This window comes from Bos grunniens, chromosome 5 (assembly GCF_055505025.1).
Source record: "Bos grunniens cultivar Pamir isolate PY7600 chromosome 5, Bosgru_T2T1.0, whole genome shotgun sequence".
Classification (NCBI taxonomy): domain Eukaryota; kingdom Metazoa; phylum Chordata; class Mammalia; order Artiodactyla; family Bovidae; genus Bos; species Bos grunniens.
Genome location: NC_141169.1, coordinates 102,506,248 through 102,532,099, shown reverse-complemented (window position 1 = coordinate 102,532,099; position 25,852 = coordinate 102,506,248). Strand labels below are relative to the sequence as shown.

Here is a 25,852-nt window from a genome sequence, read left to right as displayed (position 1 = left end):
ATCCAGTTTATCTATATTATTATTAATAAATCTATATTATTACTCATTTATCCAACAAATACTAATTGAGCATCTAGTCTGTACAGGCTCCTTCTATATGTTAAGTATATGGAACAAATAAGGTTGATGGACAAGATCCTTGTTGTAATGGGGTCAGATAATAACCAAAGGAATAATTCCAGATAGTGATAAGACCTATGAAAAAAATTAAAACAGAAAAATGTGATAAATCATGAGTGGGCAGAAGGATAACACAGACAGCCCAAGAAAGGAGGCCTCTTTAAGAAACAGGCCTGGGCTAAGACCTAAATGACAAGAAGGACTCAAACATTTGAAAATCTTGTGAAGACATCTCCAGGCAGGTCTTGTCCCAGAAATGAACTTGATATAATAGATGGACGGGGGGAAAAAAAGCCACCAAACCTAATGTGGCTAGCACTTAATGAATCAGGGGAATAGTGATAAATAATAAGGCAGTATAAAGGGGAAGAGGCCAGGTATGGTTTTGAGTCCTCTGTAAAGAATGAGTAATAGAAGAATAGGAATCAAATCGGTAAGAGTGATTAAGAGACAATTGTGGTGGATCAAATGGCAGATTTTGATGGTTTTGACAAGGTTGCTGTGGTGGACATAGAGAGGAAGGAATCTAGGTAGATTCTGGAGGTAAAGCTTGCTGTTGGATGAGATGTGGGAGGTGGGAGAGAAATCCCGTAGAGCTTCTAGCATTTGGGCTTTAGCAAAAGGGTGAATAGTGATAATGTTTTCTAGATGGAGAAGACTAAGAAAGGAAAAGATTTGGGGAATTGGAAGAGAAACCAATTCTTCTATTCTGGCTATGCTTAGTTTGAGATGCCTGATGGCCACTCAAAAAGAGATATCAAACAGGCTATAGGTCTATGACTCCAGAAATCAGGAGGTGAGTCAGCAGTGAGAAATTTACTACCTATGTTTTAGGAAACATAGCAAATATTTTAAGAAAATTAGCGTGTTCTCCCCTAATGTCTTCTATTCTCTAAATAACCCTAGTTCCCCAGCTGCTCTGCATGACCTTGTTTCCAGATTCTTCAACATCCTGGTCATATCTTTAAAGTGGGATGCCAAGGACTAAAATGACCTGAATAACATGGCCCAAAATTTCCCTCTAATTTGTTGTTCTTTCGGAAATATGTTCACTTTTAATAACTTGTCTGTGTTCTGTCTTGTCATTAGTATGTTAGGGTCCTTGCCTGAGGCATACACGTTTCTTCTAATTTTCTTCTAATCTGCTGTTGGTTTGAAACTCAAATAACCAACTTATGCTCTGTATCAGACATTAACATTTTGCTTTGTATGCTTGGAATATTTTCTAGTAATTTAAAAGGGAGAGAATGTGCTTTCTATGAGGGGCCACCTGAGCCTTTCTATGAGTAAAATTTTGAACTCTAGTGAGAAAAAAATTTTCCCTTACTTTGCCTTTCTAATCTATATTCAAAATAAGTGAGTTTTCCAAATAGTTGATTTCAAGGTGGGTAAGGTATTTCAGTCCTTTACAAAAGGATCTGGTTAGAGATTTTCTCAGTCTAGGGCACTGGTTCTCAACCAGCAGTGATTTTGCTCTCCAGGAACATTTGGCAATTTCTGCAGACTTGTTTGGTGGCTGTGGCTTGTAGCAAAGAGAACACGACCTGCATGTAGTTGGGGAGGGCCCAGGGGTGTGTGAAACATCCCACAGTGCACAGGGCAAGCCCCAGTAACAGTTACCTGGCCCCTAACGTCAATAGTTCCTCTATTTAGAAAGGACTCTGGTCAGGTATTCCCCCAATCTTGTTTACTAACCTCATTGAAATAAGGTTAGTAAAACCTGTGTGAAAAAATCAACACAATTTAAGCTCAATGAATTAATTCTGCTTCCAACTAATTACTGCTCTTTCCCTTTATCATGTGCCAACCATCTGTTGATAATCTTTCTATAATTTAATAGGACAATATTGAAGCACTTTTTGTCATCCAAGAAGATGTTTTCATAGTCCCAATTTTCCGTCACCCTTCCCAATCTCATCCTTTTAGAAATGTTAACAATGTTCAGTGATCACATTAGGACTTTTTCTTTTAATTAAAAAAAAATTTTGACTGTGCTGGGTCTTCAATATGGCTCATGGGCTTCTCTTGTCTCCAAGCACAGGCTCTGAAGGGTAAATGCTCCATAGTTGCATCTCAAGGGCTTAGTTGCCCAGGGACTTGTGTGATCTTAGTTCCCCAACCACAGATCTAACCTGCATCCCCTGCATTGGAAGGCGGATTCTCAACCACTGGACCACCAGGACCCTGGACTTTATTTTCATATGCTCTTATTCAAAGCAAAAGCAGGGAGTTCCTTGGTGGTCAAGTGATTAGGATTAAGAGCTTTCACTGCTGTGGACCAGGTTCAATCCTTGGTGGGGGAACTGAGATCCCGATAGCCTTGAGATACAGCCCCCCCAAAAAAATTAATAAATAAAGCAAAATCATGTTTTCATTGCCCTTTCTGAACTTTTACTTTCTCTTCCCCATATTTTGTTCATGCTTTCCAGCAGAAAGGTCATGTTTCTTGAGAAGAGGAATAATCCTGCTTTTCTTTTTCATATCTCAATACTCGATAAATACAACACAACTGAAACCCGTTCACCTTATCGCTCTCTTCACCTTATCGCTCAGGTGCCCCAGTGAGGCATGCAGCTATTCTGGGACGAGGCAGTGCTGACAGGTTCACTAGTTGGCCAGTAGTGAGAGAGCTGAAAGCAGAGCCGCTGTCCTGTCACTGGCTGTACTTTGAGGCAGGGGTGTGGGAACGAAGAAGAATGCTCCTTACTGCACGTGCACCATGGTGGGAACAGGTCCAGTTTTTCCCTGGGGTTGTTTGATTTCTTGATATTGATGGCAGCTGTCAAGATCAAAGAAGAACTAGGGAGATAGTGGTAAATAGCTTCATTCTCAGGGTACCTGAAGGGAGCAAAAGTTGGTGGAAAATTTGAAATGCAAGGAGAAAAATAAATTCTTTCTTTAGCCAGACCCAGAAACAGCAACTAGTTAGCTCCTTTCAGGTGCTTCTGATATTTCAAATTACAACTGTGATATCATTCAGAATCTAGTGACTTCCCCAGTACCTTTATGTTTTAGAGCTGGAGAGTCATTCATTCATTCAGATATTTGCTGAATGTGTCTATATGTACCAGGCACAAAAATGAACCAGGGAAACTTCGAAAGATTTGGGAATTTCGAGTGTGTATTTGAAAGAGGTATGATAAGTGCATACTTAATTAGTAGTCAAAATATTTACATAATTTATCCCCTTTCTCCCATGGGGAGATTGCTCTACATGCATGAATCCCCAGGTATTTGTGTAGGTGATGTGTTGGAGGTGGCAGAGAATAAATCAGTTGGAGTCCTTCCCCTTCAGCCCTAAGATCACCTTTTTTTTTTTTTGGCCATACCTCTCAGTATATGGGATCTTAGTTCCCCCATCATGGATCAAACGGAGTCTTAACCACTGGACCTGCAGGGAAGTCCAAGACCACTTTTTAGAATTAGAGAACTGAGACAGAGGTTTAACAACATAAATGTTAGCACAGTCCATAGCACAGCAAGATAGTGCCATAGTCTGAGCTGCTACCTGGGTCTTCTAACTCTCAGCCTTGTCTTTGTTCTAAAAATAGACATGAGAGAAGATTGTTTGCAGGAAACACTTTCCACTACTGTACCAAGTTGGTTTCTATCCAGAAAGCCGTCTGGCTGACACAGTAGATAGGATAATGAAATGAAGCAGCAGAGTTTGGGGTTCATAGTTGGGAGGGAGGGAAGCAATGGAGAAAAGAGATTAGAAAAAGCACAGAGCAAGGAGACCGTATTTTAGTTGTTGTGAAGCATGTAAGATAAAGTGACATATTTGGTGTCTCTGGAGTGCAAGCGGTATGTTGATATTGTAAAAAAGAAAAATATGCAGTAAGATTTTGCGTCACCTAAGGGCTTACGCCAAAGTAGCATGTCTGGTATTTAAAGACTGCCATAGCAGAGCCTGAGCTTGGTTTTAGAAAAACATAATCTGCTATTGGATTCCTATAAGGGCTCTACTCTCGAGCAAGATCCAAAAAAGCAGTCTTCTCCGAACTTCTGCACAAACCTCCTAGCACAATTACTTCGCCCAGGCTGTTCCATCTTCCTGAGATGCCCTTCTCTAATCTCTCTCTCTTTCTTTTTTTAAAGATTTTTTTTTAATGTGTGGACCATTTTAAAAGTCTTTATTGAATTTGTTACAATATTCCTTACGTATGATGTTTTGGTTATTGGTCTCAGGGCAAGTTTTCTCATTTGAAAAGACCCTGATGCTGGGAAAGATTGAGGGCAGGAGGAAAAGGGGACAACATACGATGAGATGGTTGGATGGCATCACTGACTCAATGGACATGAGTTTGGGTAGGCTCCGGGAGTTGGTTGGACAGGGAGGCCTGGCGTGCTGCAGCTCAGGGGGTCGCAGAGTCGAACACTACTGAGTGACTGAACTGAACTGAGCTAACTGAGCTGAACTCAGCGCATGTGGGATCTTAGCTTCCCAACCAGGGATCAAACCTGCAAACCCTGCACTGGAAAGTGAAGTCTTAACCACTGGACCACCAGGAAAGTCCCTCTGCCTATCTCTTTTCTTACCCATCTTTTAAGAACTAGTTCAGATTCTGACTTCTGGAAGATTCTAATTTCAGAAGCCTTTCTGGATTGTTCCCACATGAATAAAATCTCTGGATTCTTTGACTTTGTTTTCTGGTTCCTTCCATGAACCAGACTGATCAACCCGAGGGCAGGAACTTGGGGGCCTTTGCATTGTTCAGCAAAGTGCTGCACAATTTTATAGGCTCTCTCAGTATCTATGTTACGTATATATTTTAATTTTTCTAAAAATTGCCTTAAAAAAAGTAAATTTTAGCTTTAAGGGAACTTCCCTGGTGGCTCATTGGTTAAGAATCTGCCTAGCAATGCAAAGGACACTGGTTCCCTCCCTGATCTGGGAAGATTCCACCTGGTATGGAGCAGCTAAACCTGTGTGTCACAGCTACTGAGCCTGTGCTCTAGAGCCCAGGAGCCATAACTACTGAAGCCCAAGTGCCTGGAGCCTGTGCTCTGCAACAAGAGAAGCCCCTACTCGCCACAACTAGAGAAAGCCTGCACCCGGCAGTGAAGACCCAGCACAGCCAAAAATAAATAAATGAAAGGATCCGCCTTCCAATGCAGGGGCCATGGGCTCAATCCCTAGTTGGGAAACTAAGATTCACATGCCAAGGGGCAACTAAGCCCAGGAGCTGTAAGTAGAGAGCCTGGGCGCCACAACTAGAGAAACCCGCATGCCACAAGGAAGACTCAGCACAGCCAAAAAAAAAAAAATCCTAGCTTTAGAAAACTGCTGTTTCTTATTGTTTTTATCAGATGTTGTCTTGTCCAAAGATCAAGAGGTCCAAGAATGCAGCTTAGAGGCAAGAATAGAGAATGGATTTGGAAGAAGCGAAGTTTCTGGCTAAGATGTGAGGACAAGTTTGACTATAGATGCAGGGAATATTGGAAAAGAGAATAGGAGAGACTGAAGGAGGCTGAAGATAGTGGCTTATATCTGGAGAAATGGAAAGAAAAGAAATAGAAGGAATTGTTGAAATTTTGAGATACAAATATTGAGACAGACAAAGAACAGTCAAGAGACTGAAAGGGTTACATCTAAGGGAAAGATCTTAGCTTTTGCTTGTCTTTGGGAGGTTCCTTTTTACACATTAGAAAAGGAAATGGAAAACAATACAGAAGTAAGAGTACCCTCTTTATAACCTCCTGCTGGTCCCTTCCGTGGAAATCGAAATGACTCAGAGAGGCATATGAGAATAAATAAATACTTCCTTGGGACTGTCTCTGTTCTTAGCAAGGTTCCGTCAGCAGCTGCAACTGTTTTCTCCAGAATCCTACATGACCTACTTCAAGACCTGACTACGTCTTTCCCCTCCTTCGACTCCCTGGGTTTCAACTTCCTGGGTTTGCTGACGCCCACTGCCTTGGTGCCTCTGCTCTGTTCCTCGAACTGTGGGCAAGATGTCTCTGCTCATTTCTGCAAGTTGTTCATGGTATCTTATCACTTGTGCAGTTCCTCTTTGACTGCCTCAAGTCTCCTCTATGTGCCTTTTCCTTTTGCCTTAGTCTTTTATTTTTCTCTCTGCATTCTCCCATTCTACTTCTGTCACTGCTTTCTTTATCAGTTGGCTTACTGTGATTCCATCCCCATTTCCACTCTGGGGGAAAATGAGGGGAACAGGAAGGAAGAGAGAGCCTAGAATTAGAGGGACAGTGAGAAGCTGGATTGGAATTACAGGGTGACCTTTTGACTGAGTCCTGAAACAGAGTACAGACAAACTATGTAGATAGATACCAGCCAAATTACACAAAATCGTAAGGGAACACACACTAGCAGCCCAGATACAGCTCCTGCTAGGGAAACTCATTCAGTGAATTACCTACTCTTCTTACTTCACAAAAAGGTATTGAAGATCACTTGAAACAATGTACATAAAATATTTATATTACAATATTGTACACATATTAAGACAGAGAAGTAGCTCACTTGTTTGTATTTAAAATGTATTATTTACCCCATTATATAGACAGGATTTCATCAATCTTATCTACAAGTGTTTATGTGGATATATTTCCTAAAACTGTATAAATGTTACATTTTTATTTTTTGGCAATATGATGTTACAAAGAAATTGCCTTTCTTCTGTAACTGTTCAGTCTGTCATCTTCATATATGCTTAATCCTTACAGTCTCTTGCATTATTTTATTTTGCTCTGTTTTTTTTTTTCCTTTCATTTTCCTTGGTATATCAATGTCTAAGTGTAGTGCAAATGAAATACCATATTTTATTGCTGTCAATTTACTGTGGTGTTTTGTATTTTGGTTGTGTATTAAAATATAATCATACTATGTTTTAAAAAAAATAAATAAATAAAATGTATTATTTATTGCCAAAAAAATAGCAACACAGCAATGCAATTCCTAAATATATACCCAAGAGAAAAGAATCCATAAGTGTGGCAAATGACAGGGATGTTTTATAATAGCTAAAAACTAAAAACAGTAATGGAGGAGCGTGAATGTATACATCCACAGGAGACTGGCTACATAAATTCTGACATATCCATAAATGGTTAGTATTTGGCAGTAACAAGGAATGAACTGCTGATTCATACCATGCAACACTCACAGACACTATGCTGAGTGAAAAAAAAAATCCTGGCACAAAAGAAAGCATACTATATGATTCCATTTTTTTAGAGATCAAGAACAATAAAATTAATTGATGATGACAGAAGTCAGTATAGTGGGTACCTCTGGGGAGGGAGGCTGTAGACTGGAACACGCCCAAGGAAACCTTTTGGGGAGAAGTATTCTAGAATCTAGATCTTAATCTGGGTAGTAAATATTCACCCAGCTGTACACTAAACATTAATGCAAGTTTTACCTGCTTTACTGTATGCATATTTGTACTTCAGTAAACAGAGAACAAGACATAAAAGGAAGAAAGAACTCACCCTCACTTCTAACACCACTAGAAGACAAATTCTTTATGTTGAAACGTTTCAACTCTAAGCAGCTCAGCACGGTTTTGTAATTAGAACACGTACTGTGTGGGTCTAGAGGTTATCCCCTTGGTAGGAGTTAGTTTTCAGATCTCTCAGTTTCTAGACTTGAGCAACGTGTGACAGTAAAGGGAAGTGGAAACCCTGTGTCACTGGCTCAGGAAGAGGGCTAGGTTAACAACAATATCGCAACAAATCTTTGTTATCATTTTTCCTTCCTTCTTATTTTTCATTTTGTGTCCTTATACCTACTTTCTTTCTATATCTTTCTTTCTCTGCCTCTGTCTCTTGCTTTCATTTCTTTTCTTGACTGTGCAGCTTATATCTTAGTTCCCTGACCAGGGATTGAACCCCGGCTCTGTACAGTGAGACTGCTGTGTCCTAACCACTGGGCCACTAGGGAATTCCCATGCTTACTTTTCTTAGATTGATTTTTCGCCCTTCCCACCAAACAGCATACTCTTTGTGAGAGCTGGTGGGGTGAAGGGGTGCAGTCTTCAAATCTTCTTCATCTCTGGTCAGTAGACTACCTCCCCATCTTTTCTAAGTGTGTCTCATTAAACTCAAAGGCATATGCTGCAACTTCTTTTATGTGTCTGTTCCAAGCACTCACATCCTGCCCCCTGCCCAGAAGACTTTACAGCTGCATTCTCAGACTTCATTGGTTTGGGAACAGTGCCTGTGACAGTTCCCACTCTCTCAGTAGGACTCCCGCCCGCCCTTCAGGGAATTCCACACATTTTAGTGCTATCCCCTCAGCAGCTATTCTGCGTTTAGTGTGTTTCGTTCACCTTCAGCCTTCCTGAGGAAAAAAGAAAACAGGAAAAAAGTCAATTTATTTCTCAGGAAGGGTTGGTCAGCTGACCAAGTTGTCTAAGGGTCCGAAAGGGGATAGGGGGGTGGATGGGGGAGTGGGGGTGGTGGATAGTATTATCAGAAATAAGTAGGTGGAAGGACAGCAGTCCCACTCGGTCTTTTCTTTTAAAACCGACTAGTTCTAGTTTTTAATTTCTGTAACATCAATGCTTGTTTCATAGAAGGTACTTAATAAATATTTGCCAATATATGAAAAAGGTGAATGAAAGCCTAAGACTAAAACTATATAGTATGACTGAAAAATGACAGAACTGCAGCAGGAATCAGGGCGCTGAGGGAACTTCCTAAGATGCAAATCTGTGGGGCGGTGGGTGCATGGGTGCATTTATCTGTCAGAAGTCATTGACCTGAACACCCAGTGTGTAAACAAAATTAACTTAAAAACAAAACAAAACAAAACAGACTAGGATACTGCAGGTTCTTAAAGAAGGGGACGATTTTGTAAAGATCCGAGGCCGTGTGGAAATGTGAAATATATAGAGAAGAGAAAAGAGGGGAGAAGGGAGGGAGAAGGGCAGAGAAAAGAACAGAAAATAAGACCAGACCAGGCAGACCCCTGGCTAAACAGTCAGGGTGAGAGCGGCAGAAAGGGCGGTTTGGGATTAGTTGCCTGGAACAAAAACCTGCCCTAGAGGCAGAACCCTTGTGCGACCTTTTGCATCTCCCTAGAGATGCTTCAGATTCCAGGAAATTAGAGCTCTCCCCGCCGACCCGGGCGGCGCCCAGCCGGGCCCCCTCAGCATCTGGCCGGAGGCGGGGCGCGGGCGCGGGCGCGGACGTGCGGGGAGACACGGCGCCCCCGGCGCAGCATCCTGTCCCGCCCCCGACCCGGCGCCCCCGCCCAGACGGTCCCTGCGCACGTTTTTCCCGTGCGCGTCGGCTCTCAGTCTTGTGTCGTGCCAATTTTGGCCATTGCGGGAGAAATGCCAGTGGGAGGGGGCCGAGGGTGGGGTGGGTAGAAGAAGAGTAGAGCGCAAGGGAGCGGGGAGGGGGCTTGGAAACCGCGTGGAGAGACGTGGGTGGAGGAGAGGGAGGGAGCGCTCAGGGGAAGGGAAACAGAGCTGGTACCCAGAGAAAAGGTGATTTAGAACGAATCGGAACACTGAGAAAGATGTGTCGAGATCGGCAGAGCAAGAGCCGTTAAGAATTAACGGCGGCATCAAAGACGAGCGTAAATATGTGTAGGGAAATGGATAAAAAACAGGTTGCAGGCCATGGCCGAAGAGGGGCCTGAGAGGAACCTGTGGAATCTGAGGAAGGGGGAAAAAATATCTCTAAATCAAGGACTCTTCTTTACCTCCCTCACTTTCCCTTCAGGTGAGATGTAAATAAATTCCTCTGTTGGTGTTTCCCTGGAGAAAAGCAAGCAGCGCCACGTGTTTTTAAAATGAGGCGATTTATGCAAGTGAGAATCAGGCCATTGTTTTTGTGCCTTATAGTTTAGTTACGGACTTGGTGGTGCCCTTTCACAACACGTCATGTAAACTTTTTAGAACTTCTGGTAATCATAATCAGCATGTAATGCATACATCTTCAAAACAGCATCTGACATACTGTGGAAAGTTAATCATTAGAAAATCCAAGCATGTTCTACACTAAACCCACCTATTGTGCCACATTAAAATCTGCATTTTTGAAAAAGTTAATTAGAACAATCATTTATATTATAGAATTATACAGGATTTTTAAAAATTATACAGAGGTTGACTTTTTTTGTTGGACTTTTTTTTTGGAGATTGGCTTTATTTTTAAAAACAGGTGCCCATGGTGTGCTTTTTAAAATAGGACTCAGCAGCAAGGAGTGATAGAAATCAGTAAGTGTTAGAATAAGCAGATCAGTGATCTAGGTTTAATAATATATTCTGTATATAATTATTTATTGAGGAACCTGATTTCACTAATGTCCTTGCTCCTCTGCTAGTCTCCACATCCTATTTCCTCACCCTTGATTTCATTAGGTAATTGGGTGCAGATGGTAACATTTTGGCTCCAGTTACCAGCCCCAACTTTTGTGACTTCTACTTTCCAGCTAGAAAAAGAAATACTAGAAGACACAGAAATTCCTGGCAACAGTCTAACAGTGCATCACTGTACACTCCAGCCATCCCTACACTCACTTGCCTGCACCATCTTTGACACTGATATAAAATGCCGAACAACTGCTACCTTTTGGGGGGAGTCACAGAAAATGACCATGTAGTTAAGGAAGCTAGGGAGACTGAACTTGAAGATTAGACATGAGCCCACTAAGTTAGCCACTAGATTAGCCACTTCTCTAAACCAGTTCTGAGTTTTCCTCTCCTTAGTAACTGGAAGGCAGTTGTAAGTCAATTATACTTCAAAAAAACAAGCAAATTCTTAAAAAAAAAAAAAAAAGAGCGAGATCAGAGTTGTGATTACCAGAGGGAAGGGGTGACAGGAGGAGGAACAGGATGAAGATGTTCAAAGGAAACAAACTCCCAGTCACAAGATAAGTAAGTAAATATAATTAACACTGCTGCATGTTGGAAAAAGACCCTGATGCTGGGAAAGATTGAAGGCAAGAGGAGAAGGGGGCGACAGAGGATGAGATAGTTGGATGGTTTCTTTGACTCAGTGGACGTGAGTTTGAGCAAACGCCAGGAGATAGTGAAGCACAGGCAAGCCTAGCAGGCTGCAGTTCATGGGGTTGCAGAGTTGGACACAACTTAGCGACTGAACAAGAAAATGTTTTAAATGAAAGTTGTTGAGAGTAAATCTTAAGGGTTCTCATCACTAAAGTTTTTTTCAATTTTTAAAAATTTTAGGTCTATATGAGGTGATCAGTGTTCACAAAGCTTACTGTGATAATCATTTCATCATGTACGTGTAAGTTACATCATTATGCTGTACACCTTAAACTCATGCAGTGCTGTATGTCAGTTATATCTCAGTCAAATGGAAAAAAAATGTTTCGAAGGTAGCACTATGTTCAGAGTAACCGCTTAGGGACTTAGGTGTGTGACAATATCTGTACTGTGTGTCTGAAAGTGAAAGTTGCTCAGTCTTGTCTGACTCTTTGCGACCCTATGGACTATACAATCCATGGAATTCTCCAGGCCAGAATACTGGAGTGGGTAGCCTAACCCTTCTCCAGGGGATTGTCCCGGTCCAGGAATTGAACCAGGGTCTTCTGCATTGCAGGTGGATTCTTTACCAACTGAGTTACCAGGGAAGCTGGCACTGTATGTCTAGATAAATGAAAAGAACAGGTGGAAGTGTGAGCTGGGAGTGAACCTAGGGAACAGGTTTGGGAGGTCATGCTCAACCTTGGGAAGTGTCTTTCCCAGTCCCTATTATGTAGTATGCGAGAAATTTGGAGAATAATTTCCTCTTGCCTGGTCTCCAGCCTTTGGCATCTCCATCTTGGGGGGCCCACTTTGCTGCATTCTCTTCTCAGAGGATTTTTACTCCCTTGAGATGTCTGTGTCCCTTTCAGATGCATTCCCTCTCTCTTCACTGTCTTCTGCTGCACTGCCCCATCTGTTCTTTCCCCTGACTTGGGTGCATGCGAAGTTGCTTTAGCCGTGTCTGTGTCTGATTCTTTGCAACCCCAAGGACTGTAGCCCTCCAGGCTCCTCTGTCCATGGGATTCTCCAGGCAAGAATACTGGAATGGGTTGTCATGCCCTCCTCAAGAGGATCTTCCCAACCCAGAGATGGAACCGGTGTCTCCTAAGTTGCCCTGCCTTGGCAGGTGGGTTCTGTACCACTAGCGCCACCTGGGAAGCCCCCCTCTGACTTGGGCCTAGTATATACCTGTCTGTGGGTTTTCACAACTTTATTGCTCTATTCCATGTTATTCATCAGCTAGCTGTGTAACTTGGAAGCTGGCAAACTTTACTTAGAGGATCAGATACTAAATATCTTAGACTTTGTGGGCCACAGAGTCTTTGTCATAACTACTCAGCTCTACTCTTGTAGAATAAAAGCAGCCATTGACAGTACATAAATGAATGAGTGTGGCTGGGTACCAGTAAAACCTTACCTGTGGGCATTGAAATTTGGATTTTATACAGTCTGTACAAGCCATGAAAGTTTTTTTTTTTTTTCCCCAGCCACTTAAAAATGTAAATATGATTCTTAGTTTGTGAGTGGTACAAAAACAGGCATTGGATGTCCAAATCCATCATTCCCGAAGAATACTCCTCTTTTTTCTCCTTCTGGTGTTTCTTGTTGACAGAGACAACCCTGACAGGTAGCAGGAGCTTTTCTACCCTCAGGTGGGCTCCACCTAGGAGGAAGTCTGCCTAAGCCACTTATCCTCAGCCCTAGACTTACTACACCAGCTGGGCGTCCTGTTTATGATCAGCTGTTTTAAGAAGAGAGGAAGAATAGGCCCCGTTTCCTAAGAGGAAAGGGGTAGGGGGTAAAAATAAGGAAACACTAGCTATATCCTACATACTTTTCTCTGAAGCTATATTGGCCGTACCTTTCTCTTAATCTACAGGAATATGCTGTAGTCAGACAGTTCTTCCCCAACCCTGGGTCCTTGAGCAAATTATTTATAGATTTCTCATGGCAAATCAGGATGATCAAGGGACTTTCCTGGTGGTCCAGTGGCTAAGACTCCACACTTCCAGTGCAGGGGGCCTGGGTTCAATCTCTGATCAGGGAACTAGACTCCACATGTTGCAACTAAAGATCCTGCAGGCCACAACTAAGACCCAGAGCAGCCAAATAAATAATTTTTTTAAATGATAATATGAAATTTAAACTAGTGTGAATGATGTCACATGATAAGAACCAGGCACTTAGTAATGGACTGTAGCTCACCAGGCTCCTTTGTCCAAGGAGATTCTCCAGGCAAGAATACGGGATCCATTCCCTCCTCCAGGGGATCTTCCTGACCCAGGGATTGAACCCAGGTTTCCTGCATTGCAGACAGATTCTTTACCATCTGAGCCACCAGGGAAGCCCTCAGTTTATCAAGTACCACTAACTATTACTATAGAATAGTTCTGAGATTATTTGTTTGAGCTTTTATCCCGTGTAATTGGAAAATGTGTGGAAAGTCTTTAGGTTCTTTTAAAAAATGGGGTTTTAGACTTTAATCCATGACCTGCATGGATTCTTTAATTCATGACCTGCATGAGCTTCTTTATCTCTGAGCATGTTACTCCACTATGAAATTAAATAGATATATGTGTTTCTTTTTTTTTTAATTTTACACTTACATGACACTTAACATACTAATGGCACTGTTCTGAGTACTTTATTCATATTAAATGATTTAATTTAATCCTCATAACAGATCTTATGAAGTAGACTCTATTATTGCCTTCATTTTGCAGGTGAGGAAACAGAAGCACAGTGAGGCCAAATGATCGTCCCCAAACCACAATAATGCAAGAGCTAGGATTCAAACCCAGGATGCCTGGCTCCAGGCTTCATGTTCTTGGCTATACTTGCTTGAAAATAATTTTGTCGTTGTTGTTTTTGGCTGTGCTGCGCAGCTTGTGGGATTTTGGTTTTCTGACCAAGGACTGAATCCAGGTCATAGTGGTAAAATTGCCGAATCCTAACCACTAGACTGCCAGGGAACTCTCTAAAATAATAATAAAATAGAAATAGGGAACTTTCCTAGAGATCCAGTGGTTAGGACTTTGCCTTCCAGTGCAGGGGGTACGGGTTCAATCCCTCCTTGGGGAGCTGTCTCTCCTCTTTTGGCCACATGTCTCTTGGCCAAAAAACAAAAACATAAACCAGAAACAATATTGTAACAAACTTAATAAAGACTTTAAAAAACTAGAAATAAAAGGTAAAAACATGTGCATAACCCCAATCCACTTGAATTTAAGCTCCATGAAAGCAGGAAATGAGTTCTCTTACCACCACAATATCCCCAGTATCTAAAATTGGGCCTGGCAACATAGTAGATCCAAATGAAGACATAGATGAATTAACCCAGATCTATATCCCATTGTGGGGTTTTAAGGCTATTTGTGTGTCTTCTTCACTCTTGCTCTCAGTAGCTTGATCTTTTTGTGCTAATGGTATGGAGAAGGAGCTGGCCAGAGAGTATGAAGCTAAGGCTCAAAGCTCCTAAAAGTCCACTTGTCTGAGTATGAGATTTAAGGGATTATCTTGTTCCTCTTAATTTTATAAAAACATGTATAAACTTGTTTATTTCCAAGTAGCTTAAAACAACCATTTACATGTAATTGGAATTAAGTTGGATTAAAAAGTCCACCTGGAACTTAATATTTAAAGAATTTAGACTGTGATTATAATCAAAGTAACTCCTTCCCCTTCCCCCATTTGAACACTTAAACAGTTATAGGATTATAGCATCAGGCCATCAGAGTTTTTGAAATAAGTACATTTTCATTCAACAAATTGGCATCCCACCATGCAAGAAGGACTCAGGATTTTACACCATGGGATTGTGCAGATTCATGTCCAAGGGAGAAGAACCAAAGAGGATGAGGGAAACAGGACAATAAGAAAGATAAAATACTGCCTGCATCCCTGGGTAGCATTAGCACAACATAAATGCCGTTGGAGGAGGGGAGAAACTGAAGAATAAAGGGTCATGAGACTTGAGTGATGGAAGTGGTCGCCACGGAGATGGGGCTGACGGTGTACGGTCTACAAAGCACGTCTACACTCTCTGACGTAGCAGCCACCTAAAGAAAAAAAACAGAAAAAACGCGGGCAGGCGGGGCTCCCCTATGGGGTGGGCACAGACCAGAAGAGATTCTTGGGTTTCTGAGCCCGCCTCATCCAAATATTTCTGTGACTGCCTGACTCAGTTTGTGGCTGAAAACAAGAAGTCAGAATGGCCTCAGTTATCATAAGAAAGTTGTGTAAATTAGGGAAGCTGGTTTTTCACAGCACAGGAAGATCACACATGGTGCTGGTAAAGCAAGCATATGTGGGGGACATAGAACAACAGTGGCTGGAACCCTGTCGCACCTGCTCGGCCCTGGACAAAATCTGTTGACTGCATGAAGTGTGAACAGTTTTGATGAGGCAAACTCACAGTTCTCAGTTTAGCTCAAAAGAGCTCTGCCTTTATTGTTTCAGAGCTCCTAAAGGCAGAGGAAGAACTGCCTGTTAAAGGCAATGCTAAAATATTACAGCAAGCACTTGGATGAGCAAAGGCGAAGATTTTTTGTCCAGCTACTCCCTGTTCTGAGGATTGATTTTGCTCCTTGCTAAAGTACACTGGAAGTAAGGAGCACTATTCCCTGCACTCGTGGGGCACTTCAGACTCTTACCCTCCCCCACTCCTGGGAGGGGGATTAGAGCCCAGACCTTCCTAAGAGTGGGCGGTGAAGCCCTGTGAAAACAGACAATGCCTGAGGCCTTTACTCTGTAGTTGGTCAGGGAGGTCAGAACTCTCCTCCCTCTTCTTCCACACCCAGGGTTTGGCAGCCCTTTTTGGCTGTTTTTCAGTTTTGCACTTTTTTTGAGACTGTGATAAGAGCTGGTGGACCCCTTCCCCTCAGAAAAGTGTACCGAAATACAATATTTTTATTCACTTTTAGGGGGCTTATGTATCTGCCTGGTCTGCCTTAGAACTCCCTGTGAATAAACACCACCCAAGAGCTTCAATCCTGTTCATAGAATTCTCAAGGCAAGAATGCTGAAGTGGTTCGCCATTTCAACATTCTTGAAAGGCAGTGGATGGCATCATGGACTCCATGGACACTGAGTTTGAGCAAACTCTGGGAGATGGTGAAGGATAGGGAAACCTGGCGTGCTGCAGCCCATGGGGTCATAAAGAGTTGAACACAACTGAACTACTGAAAAACAACAACAAAGAGCTTCAATAGCCTTTTTCTTCATCTGGAACTTAATGGAATTTATTTGAGAAATTAGGCTTACCAGAGTTAGGGAAGAGTTCTGCTCAAAGAACACAGACCTTTAATTATGAAATATTGTACTGAAAGTGACTTCACTTCCGCCCTCATCAGTAGGTTGCCACTTGTGTATGGTTCTTTGAAAGGGTGGATGTGAGTCAGCGTGAACACTTTGGTTATCTGTTTAGTGGCTGCCTTCCTGTAAGTGAGCCTTGCAGGAGTATCCTGATGATATAGTGTCAGACTAATAGTCATACAGAAAAGGAAGGATGTTTATAGTTTTAGAGCATTGCTAGAATAACTTAAGGAACTCAAAAAAAGCTCTTTGCTTCCTACAAGCGATAGTCTGGGTTCCCTGTTGGCACATGTATAGAAATTGACATTTAAAGTACTTGTTTATAATCCAGCAATCACATTCCTTGGTATTTATCGATGAGTTGAAAAGCTGCATCTATACAAAAACTTGCACACGAGTATTTATAACAGCTTTGTTCTTAACTGCCAAAACTTGGAAGCCACCAAGATGTCCTTCAGTGTTCAGTTCAGTTGAGTCTCTCAGTCATACCCAACTCTTTGCGATCCCATGGACTGCAGCATGCCAGGCTTTCCTGTCCATTACCAATTTCCAGAGCTTGCTCAAACTCATGTCCTTCAAGTCGGTGATGCCATTCAACTATCTCATTCTCTGTCATCCCCTTCTCCTGCCTTCAGTCTTTCCCAGCATCAGGGTCTTTTCCAATGAATCAGTTCTTCGCATCAGGTGGCCAAAGTATTAGAGTTTCAGCTTCAGCATCAGTCCTTCCAATGAATATTCAAGACTGATTTCCTTTAGGATTGACTTGTTTAATCTCCTTGCAGTCCAACGGACTCTCAAGAGTCTTCTCCAACACCACAGTTCAAAAGCATCAATTCTTCGGTGCTCAGCTTTCCTTATGGTCCAATTCTCACATCTGTACATGATTACTGGAAAAATCATAGCTTTGACTAGATGGACCTTTGTCGGCAAACTAATGTCTCAGCTTTTTAATATGCTGTCTAGGTTGCTCAAAGCTTTCCTTCCAAGGAGCAAGTGTCTTAATTTCATGGCTGCAATCACCATCTGCAGTGATTTGGAGCCCCAAAAAATAAAGTCACTGTTTCCATTGTTTCCCCATCTATTTGCCATAAAGTGATGGGACTAGATGCCATGATCTTAGTTTTTTGAATGTTGAGTGTTAAGCCAGCTTTTTCACTCTCCTCTTTCACCCTCATCAAGAGGCACTTTTCAGTTCAGTTCAGTCGCTCAGTCGTGTCCAACTCTTTGTGACCCCATGAATCGCATCATACCAGGCCTCCCTGTCCATCACCAACTCCCGGAATTTACCCAAACTCACGTCCATCGAGTCAGTGATGCCATCCAGCCATCTCATCCTCTGTCATTCCCTTCTCCTCCTGTCCCCAATCCCTCCCAGCATCAGGGTCTTTTCCAATGAGTCAACTCTTCACATGAGGTGGCCAAAGTACTGGAGTTTCAACTTTAGCATCGGTCCTTCCAATGAACACCCAGGACTGATCTCCTTTAGGATGGACTGGTTGGATCTCCTTGCAGTCCAAGGGACTCTCAAGAGTCTTGTCCAACACCACAGTTCAAAAGCATCAGTTCTTCAGCTCTCAGCTTTCTTCACAGTCCAACTCTCACATCTATATATGACCACTGGAAAAACCATAGCCTTGACTAGACAGACCTTTGTTGGCAAAGTAACGTCTCTGCTTTTTAATAGGCTATCTAGGTTGGTCATAACTTTCCTTCCAAGGAATAAGCGTCTTTTAATTTCATGGCTGCACTCACCATCTGCAGTGATTTTGGAGCCCAAAAAAATAAAGTCTAACACTGTTTCCACTGTTTCCCCATCTATTTGCCATGAAGTGATAGGACCAGATGCCATGATCTTCGTTTTCTGAATGTTGAGTTTTAAGCCAACTTTTTCGCTCTCCTCTTTCACTTTGATCAAGAGGCTTTTTAGTTTCTCTTCACTTTCTGCCATAAGGGTGGTGTCATCTGCATATCTGAGGTTATTGATATTTCTCCCAGCAATCTTGATTCCAGCTTGTGCTTCTTCCAGCCCAGCGTTTCTCATGATGTACTCTGCATATAAGTTAAATAAACAGGGTGACAATATACAGCCCTGACGTACTCCTTTTCCTATTTGGAACCAGTCTGTTGTTCCATGTCCAGTTCTAACTGTTGCTTCCTGACCTGCATATAGGTTTCTCAAGAGGCAGGTCAGGTGGTCTGGTATTCCCATCTCTTGCAGAATTTTCCACAGTTTATTGTGATCCACACAATCAAAGGCTTTGGCATAGTCAATAAAGCAGAAATAGATGTTTTTCTGGAACTCTCTTGCTTTTTCCATGATCCAGCAGATGTTGGCAATTTGATCTCTGGTTCCTCTCTGCCTTTTCTGAAACCAGCTTGAACATCTGGAAGTTCACGGTTCACGTATTGCTGAAGCCTGGCTTGGAGAATTTTGAGCATTACTTTACTAGCGTATGAGATGAATGCAATTGTGCGGTAGTTTGAGCATTCTTTGGCATTGCCTTTCTTTGGGATTGGAATGAAAACTGACCTTTTCCAGTCCTGTGGCCACTGCTGAGTTTTCCAAATTTGCTGGCATATTGAGTGCAGCACTTTCACAGCATCATCTTTCAGGATTTGAACTAGCTCAACTGGAATTCCATCACCTCCACTAGCTTTGTTCCTGGTGATGCTTTCTAAGGCTCACTTGACTTCACATTCCAGGATGTCTGGCTCTAGGTGAGTGATCACACCATTGTGATTATCTGGGTCGTGAAGATCTTTTTTGTACAGTTCTGTGTATTCGTGCCACCTCTTCTTAATATCTTCTGCTTCTGTTAGGTCCATACCATTTCTGTCCTTTATTGAGCCCATCTTGCATCAAATGTTCCCTTGGTATCTCTAATTTTCTTGAAGAGATCTCTAGTCTTTCCCATTCTGTTGTTTTCCTCTATTTCTTTGCATTGATCATTGAGGAAGCTTTTCTTATCTCTCCTTGCTATTCTTTGGAACTCTGCATTCAGATACTTATATCTTTTTCTCCTTTGCTTTTCACTTCTCCTCTTTTCACAGCTGTCTTTAACGCCTCCTCAGACAGCCATTTTGCTTTTTCACGAGCTATGGCAACACCAGCGCTAGATGCTTGAGGAGAAAGACTTGAAGAGAAAGACTTAATGAGGTATAGTTTTTCTTACAGAAGAATATCCAGTTATTTCATGCTGGCATTTGCACCTCAAAAAAACACAGATGGTCCCAAATGCAGACAAAGATGAGTACCTGGACACCCCTAAACCATCAGCCGAGAGGAGCTACCCCACGCCCGAGGTCAGGGGCGGCGGCCGAGAGGAGCAACCCCGCGTCCAAGAGGCACTTTAGTTCTGCCATACAGGTGGTGTGATCTGCATATCTCGGGTTATTGATATTTCTCCTGGTAGTGTTGATTCAAGCGTGTGCTTCATTCAGCCTGACATTTCACATGATGTACGTTGCACATAAGTTAAATAAGGGTGACAATATACAGGCTTGATGTACTCCTCTCCCAGTTTGGAACCAGTCTGTTGTTCCGTGTCCAATTAGAACTGTTGCTTCTTGACCTGCATATAGATTTCTCAGGAAATTATGGGTACATTTGTCCAAATTTGTAAAATGTACAAAAGCAAGAGTGAACCCTAATGTAAACTATGGACTTAGGGTGACTAAGCTATGTCAGTGTATGTTTATCTGTTGTAACAAATGTACACACTAACACAAGAGGCGAATAATAGGAAGTTGAGAAAGTATATGGATCCTTTCTAACCAATTTTTCTATAAACATAACTCTGCTCCCCCCAAATAAAGCCTATTAAGTTAAAAATTTGTTTTTTATGTGTCTTCAGTCAGCACCCCCACTCCCCTGCCCATGAGACCATAAAGGCAGGAAGTGTATCTTTTAATTTTTATGTTGCCAAAATCTGGGAAAGGCAAAGAGAGTGTTTTATTGTTACAGCACTGCTGTTAATGCCATATCTCAGACGTCACATGTTTAAAACAAAGCTCTTAAATTGACCTCTGCTCTCCCTGTTTCCCTGACTGAATGAAATGGCAACTCCAGTTCTCCAGTAATCCTGGCCAAAACCCATTCTTGACTCTTTTTTTTCTTTTTTCCTCATGCCAAGCATCTAGGCTGTTAGTTAATCCTGCTGGTCGTACCTTGAAAATACATTTCAAATCCAGTGACTCACTGCCTCCACTGCGACCGCCGTTGTCCAAACCCTCATCATTTCTCACCTGGACCAGTACCTCTAGTTGGTCTTTGTTTCCATGTTTGCACACCTCTCTCATCTTCTCCATTCCATAGCAAATACATTTTTAAACTACACGAATCAACCTTTGTTATGGCTTCACCCAGAAACCTAAAATGGCTTTGTAGATTCCTGGCTCTTGTCACATTTGTAATACAATCCAGGATCCTCGCCATCGCTCACAACACCCTTTGTCTTCAGACCCCTGCTTATCTCTCCAGCAGCTGTCCGCCCTGGCCCTGGTTCACACCACTCACTGCTACAGGTCTGCGTTTAGCACCATGCCAAGCAAACATTCTTCACTTGGTATCTCTGTATTTGAAATTCCTTCCTTTTGGAACGCTGTTCTCACAAATGCTCCCAAGGATGAATCCCTCTTGTCATACAGGTTTCCGTTCAAATGTCATCTCTACTAACATCTTCCCTCCCCATCCTGTCTTTAATAACCCTCCTGTTCATTACCTCACCTTGACTATGTATTCTTCTAAGGGCTCCCTCAGAATGACCTGACATTATGTGTTGCTTTGTTGTAGTAGTCTGCTAGGGCCACCTAACAAAATACCATAGTCTACATCAGCAGCATGCGTGAGGGATCTTGATTCCCCACTTCAAGATCAAACCTCTGCCCCGCCCCCCACTTTGGGAGCATGGAGTCTTAATCACTGGACCACCAGGGAAGTCCCTGGCTGGCTTAAATAACAGAAATCTCTTATCTCACAGTTCTGGAACCTGCAATTCCAAGATTAGGACTGGCTTCTCCTGAGACCTTTCTCCCCACAGGTGGCTGCCTCCTTGCTGTGTCCTCACAAGGCCTGTGCTCTGTATCACATTCCTGGTGTCTCTTTCTCTTCTTATAAGGAGATTGGTCACATTGGATTACATCACTTTTTAAATTAATGTTTATTTATTTGGTTGCACTGGGTCTTAACTGAAGAATGAGGGATCTGTAGTTGTGGCTTGCAGGATGTATTTCCCTGACCAGGAATCTAACCCAGGCCCCTCGCTTTGAGAGTGCCAAGTCTCATCCACTGGACCAGCAGGGAAGTCCCTACGTCCCTTCTTACGACTTCACTTAAATAACCTCAGTAAAGCTGTATCTCCAAAGACAGACACGTTCTAAGGTCCTGGAGGTTAGGGGTTCAACATATGAATTTTAGAAGGACACAGTTCAGTCTGTACGATGCTACCCTGTGGCCCACCAAAATTCATGTCCTTCTCATATGTAAAATACAGGGACCTCCAACCCAAGGTACCTGTACCCAGTAGCCCCCCTCCCCAAAAGTCTTAACCCATTCCAGCATCAATTTCAAGTATTGGGTTGGCCAAAAAGTTCATACGGCTTTTTCAAATAACCATCTTGTGAGTAAACCGGCACAAACTTTTTGGCCAACCCAATCCAAAGTCTCATCTGAAATCATCTAAATCAGGTGTGAGTGAGACTCGAGGTGTGATTCAACCTGAAGTGGATTCCTCTCCAGCTGTGAACCTATGAAACCAGACACGGTACGTGCTTCCAAAATACACCACAAGATAGACGTGAGATAGTCCCATTCTAAAATGGGAGAAATCAGGAAGAAAGAGGAGGTGAAGAGTCCCAGACAAGTACAAAACCTGGCGAGGTAAATTCCATTAGATTTTTTTTTCTTTGTTTCTTACTGTAGTAACAAACACCTAATGTAAAAATCACCATCCCACCCACTTTTAGGTGTACATTTGAGTAGTGTGAAGTGTATTCATGTTGTTGGGAAAGAGGTCTCCAAATGTTTTCACCTTGCAAAACTGAAACGCTACACCTAAAACTAACACAACATTGTCAATTAAAAATTGAAAGTGAAAGTTGCTCAGCTGTGTCCTACTCTTTCCAAACCCATGAACTATACAGTCCATGGAATTCTCCAGGCCAGAATACTAGAGTGGGTAGCCTTTTCCTTCTCCAGGGGTTCTTCCCAACCCAGGGATCAAACCCAAGTCACCCACACTGCAGGTGGATTCTTTACCAGTTGAACCACCAGGGAAGCCCAAGAATACTAGAGTGGGTAGCCTATCCCTTCTCCAGTGGATCTTCCCGACTAGGGAATCAAACCAGGGTCTCCTGCATTGCTGGTGGATTCTTTACCAGCTGATCTACCGAGGATAGATAAATTTAAATTTATCCAATAAATTTTAAAACAAAATTTAATAAAATTTAAAAACAAAATTTTAAATCCAATAAAATTTAAAAACAAAACCCTGAAACTCTGTACCCATTAAACCACAGGTCCCCTTTCTTCCCCCTCACCAACTATAGGTAACCACCATGCAACTTTATGTTTCTGTGAGTTTGAAACACTTTAGATAATTCATTAAAGTACAATCATAGAGTATTCATCTTTTTTAACTGATCTATTTCACTTAGCATAGTGTCCTCAAGGTTCATCCTTGTTTAGGATGTGCCAGCATTTCCTTCTTTTTTAAGACTGTGTACTATTCCATTGTGGGCTTCCCTGGTAACTCAAACAGTAAAGAATTCACCTGCAATGTGGGAGATCTGGGTTCAATCCCTGCGTTGGGAAGATCCCCTGAAGGAGGACATGGCAACCTACTCCAGTATTCTTGCCTAAGGAATCGCCATGGACAGAGGAGCCTGGCAGGCTATAGTCCATGGGGTCTCAAAGAGTCGGACACGACTGAACAACTAAGCACAGCACAGCACTAATCCACTGTATGCATACACCACAGTTCATTTATCCTCGCATCCATTGATGGACACTTGGGTTGTCTCACCTTTGGCTCCTGTGAATAATACTGTTGTGAACATGGGTATGAATATACTTCTTGGAACTTTTGGTTTCAGTACTTTCAGTACCTAGAAGTGAGATTACTAGATCATATGGTAGTTCTGTTTTTAATTTTTTGAGGAATTACCATACTGTTTTTCATAGCGGTTGCAGTGTTTCTTAATTCCCACCAACAGTGCACAACAGTTCCACATCCTCACCAACACTTGTTATTTATTTATTTATTTTTAGTGTAGCCATCTTAGTGAGCGTGAAGAGATACCTTATTATGTTTTCAATTTGCATTTCTCTGATAATTTATAGTGTTTAGCATCTTTTCATACATTTGTTGGCCATTTTTTATATCATCTTTGAAGATATGTCTGTTCATGTCCTTTGCTCATATTCTATTTTAGTATTTTGATATTAATGTATTCTGGATATTAATCCCTTATCAGATACATGATTTGCAAATATTTCCTCCCATTCCAGAGGTTGCCTTTTCACTCGGTTACTGTGTCCTTTGATGAGCAAGAATTTTTAAGTTTGATGTGGTCCCATTTGTTTATTTTTGGTTTTGTTGTCTGTACCTCTGGTATCATAGCCACGAAATCAATACTCCAGTCAATTTTAAGTCTCAGGAATAAATAATTCTCACTGGCTCAGTGCTCTGACCTCCAGGCCCACCAAGGTGGCCCTGTTGCCCCCTTGGTCCCAGACACAGGCCTGACGCACTGACACTGAAGAGGAGTTAGTTAGCCTTGCCCTGACAGCACATGTGCTCTGAGTCTGTGGGGGCAGCGGCAGTTCTCTGGTGTCTTTCCCACAGTATCATCACGCATCAGGGTCATTCTTCCCTGGAAGGATAACACGTGTTGATAGATCTACTGCCTTATCTGGTAGAATCTTGGAAGTCTCATACCCTTCCTTCAATTTGTCTTAATCTCTTTACCTTTTAGTCTCATCTGGCAGTGTTTCTGCTGGCTGTCTCTCTGTAATACCATCTCTCTTGCTAGGTTCTGCCGAGATGGATGATGAAACCCAGGAATTTCAGCCCTAGTCTCTTTATCAAATGATGTTCCAGCCATCCCCTTGGTATCCCCTCCAGAGCAAGTTGGGGGATGGTGTGGGGGGGAGGGCAGGGGTTGTTTGTTTTTTGCAATATGGATAGGCTAAGAATTTTACAAATCTTCAATTTCTGGTTCCCTTTTGCCTAACAATTCCTCCTTCAATGTATCTACCTCCTCTCACATTACTATAAGCAACAAGGGAAAATCATATCTTTAACAGTTTGCTTAGAAATCCCCTCAGCGGGACTTCCTTGGTGATCTAGTGGTTAAGACTCCCCCTTCCAATGCAGGGGATGGGGGTTCAATCCCTGGTCTGGTGCTAAGATCCCCCCAAACCCAAAACATAACACAGAAACAATATTGTAACAAATTCAATAAAGACTTTAAAAACAAAAGAACAAGCAAAATCTCCTCAGCTAAATAACTTATTTTGTCACAAATTCTACTTTCCACAAAACAGTAAAACACAATCACACCAAGTTCCTTGATACTTTGTAACAAGGACCAGCTTTCCTCCAATTTCCAATAGCATGTTCCTCATTTCTGAGACTTCATCAGAATCCCGTTTACCATTCGTATTCCTGCCAACAGTTTCTTTCAGGTGATCTAGGCTTTCTCTCGTGTGTATATCAAAACTCCTCCAGCCTCTACCTGCATTTTTAGGTATTTGTTATAGCAGCACCCCACCTCTTGGTACCAAAATGTGTATTAGTCAGGGTTCTGCAAAGAAACAGAATGAATAAAATGTGTAAATACAGGTTTTTCCCAGTCATCCAGGACTAGAGCCTTCCTATGAAACCTTTCATAAGCAGAAATGGCTCAAAACAAAGAGGTAATTACCTTAGGATGCATCTTGCTAACAGGCGCACAGAATAAATCAGATAAAGTAAAGTGGAGATGCTCAGAGACATAGTTCAAAGCTGTGGCAGCTTGATGCTGAAATACTAAGTGTAGGTCCTGGGGAACTGGCTTGGCTGTGGCGCTGTCAAAGCTGGGGCTGTGTGCTGTCTCTTTAACGACTGGTTGCAAAACAAATGCTTGCTTAACACCACTTTCACTTTTCACCTTTTCCCCTAAAAGTGAAAAGCCTCTTCTGACTTCTGTTGGTTAGTGAAAACAGGTACTAATGTAGATCTTTCGTGCAAGTGAAGTAGCGTAAAGCAGACTTTCGAAAAGCAGGGGATAGTTGTATATACAAAAAAGTTACTTTTGAGAGATTTATTCATGTGATTATAGAAGCTGCAAAGTCCAGAATCTGTAGGGTGGGCTGGCAGGCTGGAGACTGAGGAGAAGCCAGTGCTGCGGTTGAAGTACAAAGACCACCAAGCTGAAACCCCAAGAAAGCTGGTGCTGCAGTTGAAGTCAGAGGC

General features: G+C 42.2%; 1 long non-coding RNA gene across 2 annotated transcripts; it reads right to left on the bottom strand.

The window, feature by feature from the left end:
• Positions 1 to 2,488: 2,488 nt before the first annotated feature.
• On the bottom strand, positions 2,489 to 25,460 carry LOC147372801 (uncharacterized). Of its 2 annotated transcripts, none has more exons than XR_015164312.1 (3): positions 25,323 to 25,460; positions 3,450 to 3,511; positions 2,489 to 2,958 (listed from the first exon to the last, which is right to left on the bottom strand). It is a non-coding gene; the product is annotated as an uncharacterized LOC147372801 (long non-coding RNA). The 2 variants fall into 2 exon arrangements; XR_015164311.1 differs by lacking the exon at positions 25,323 to 25,460 and adding an exon at positions 7,573 to 7,688.
• Positions 25,461 to 25,852: the final 392 nt, after the last annotated feature.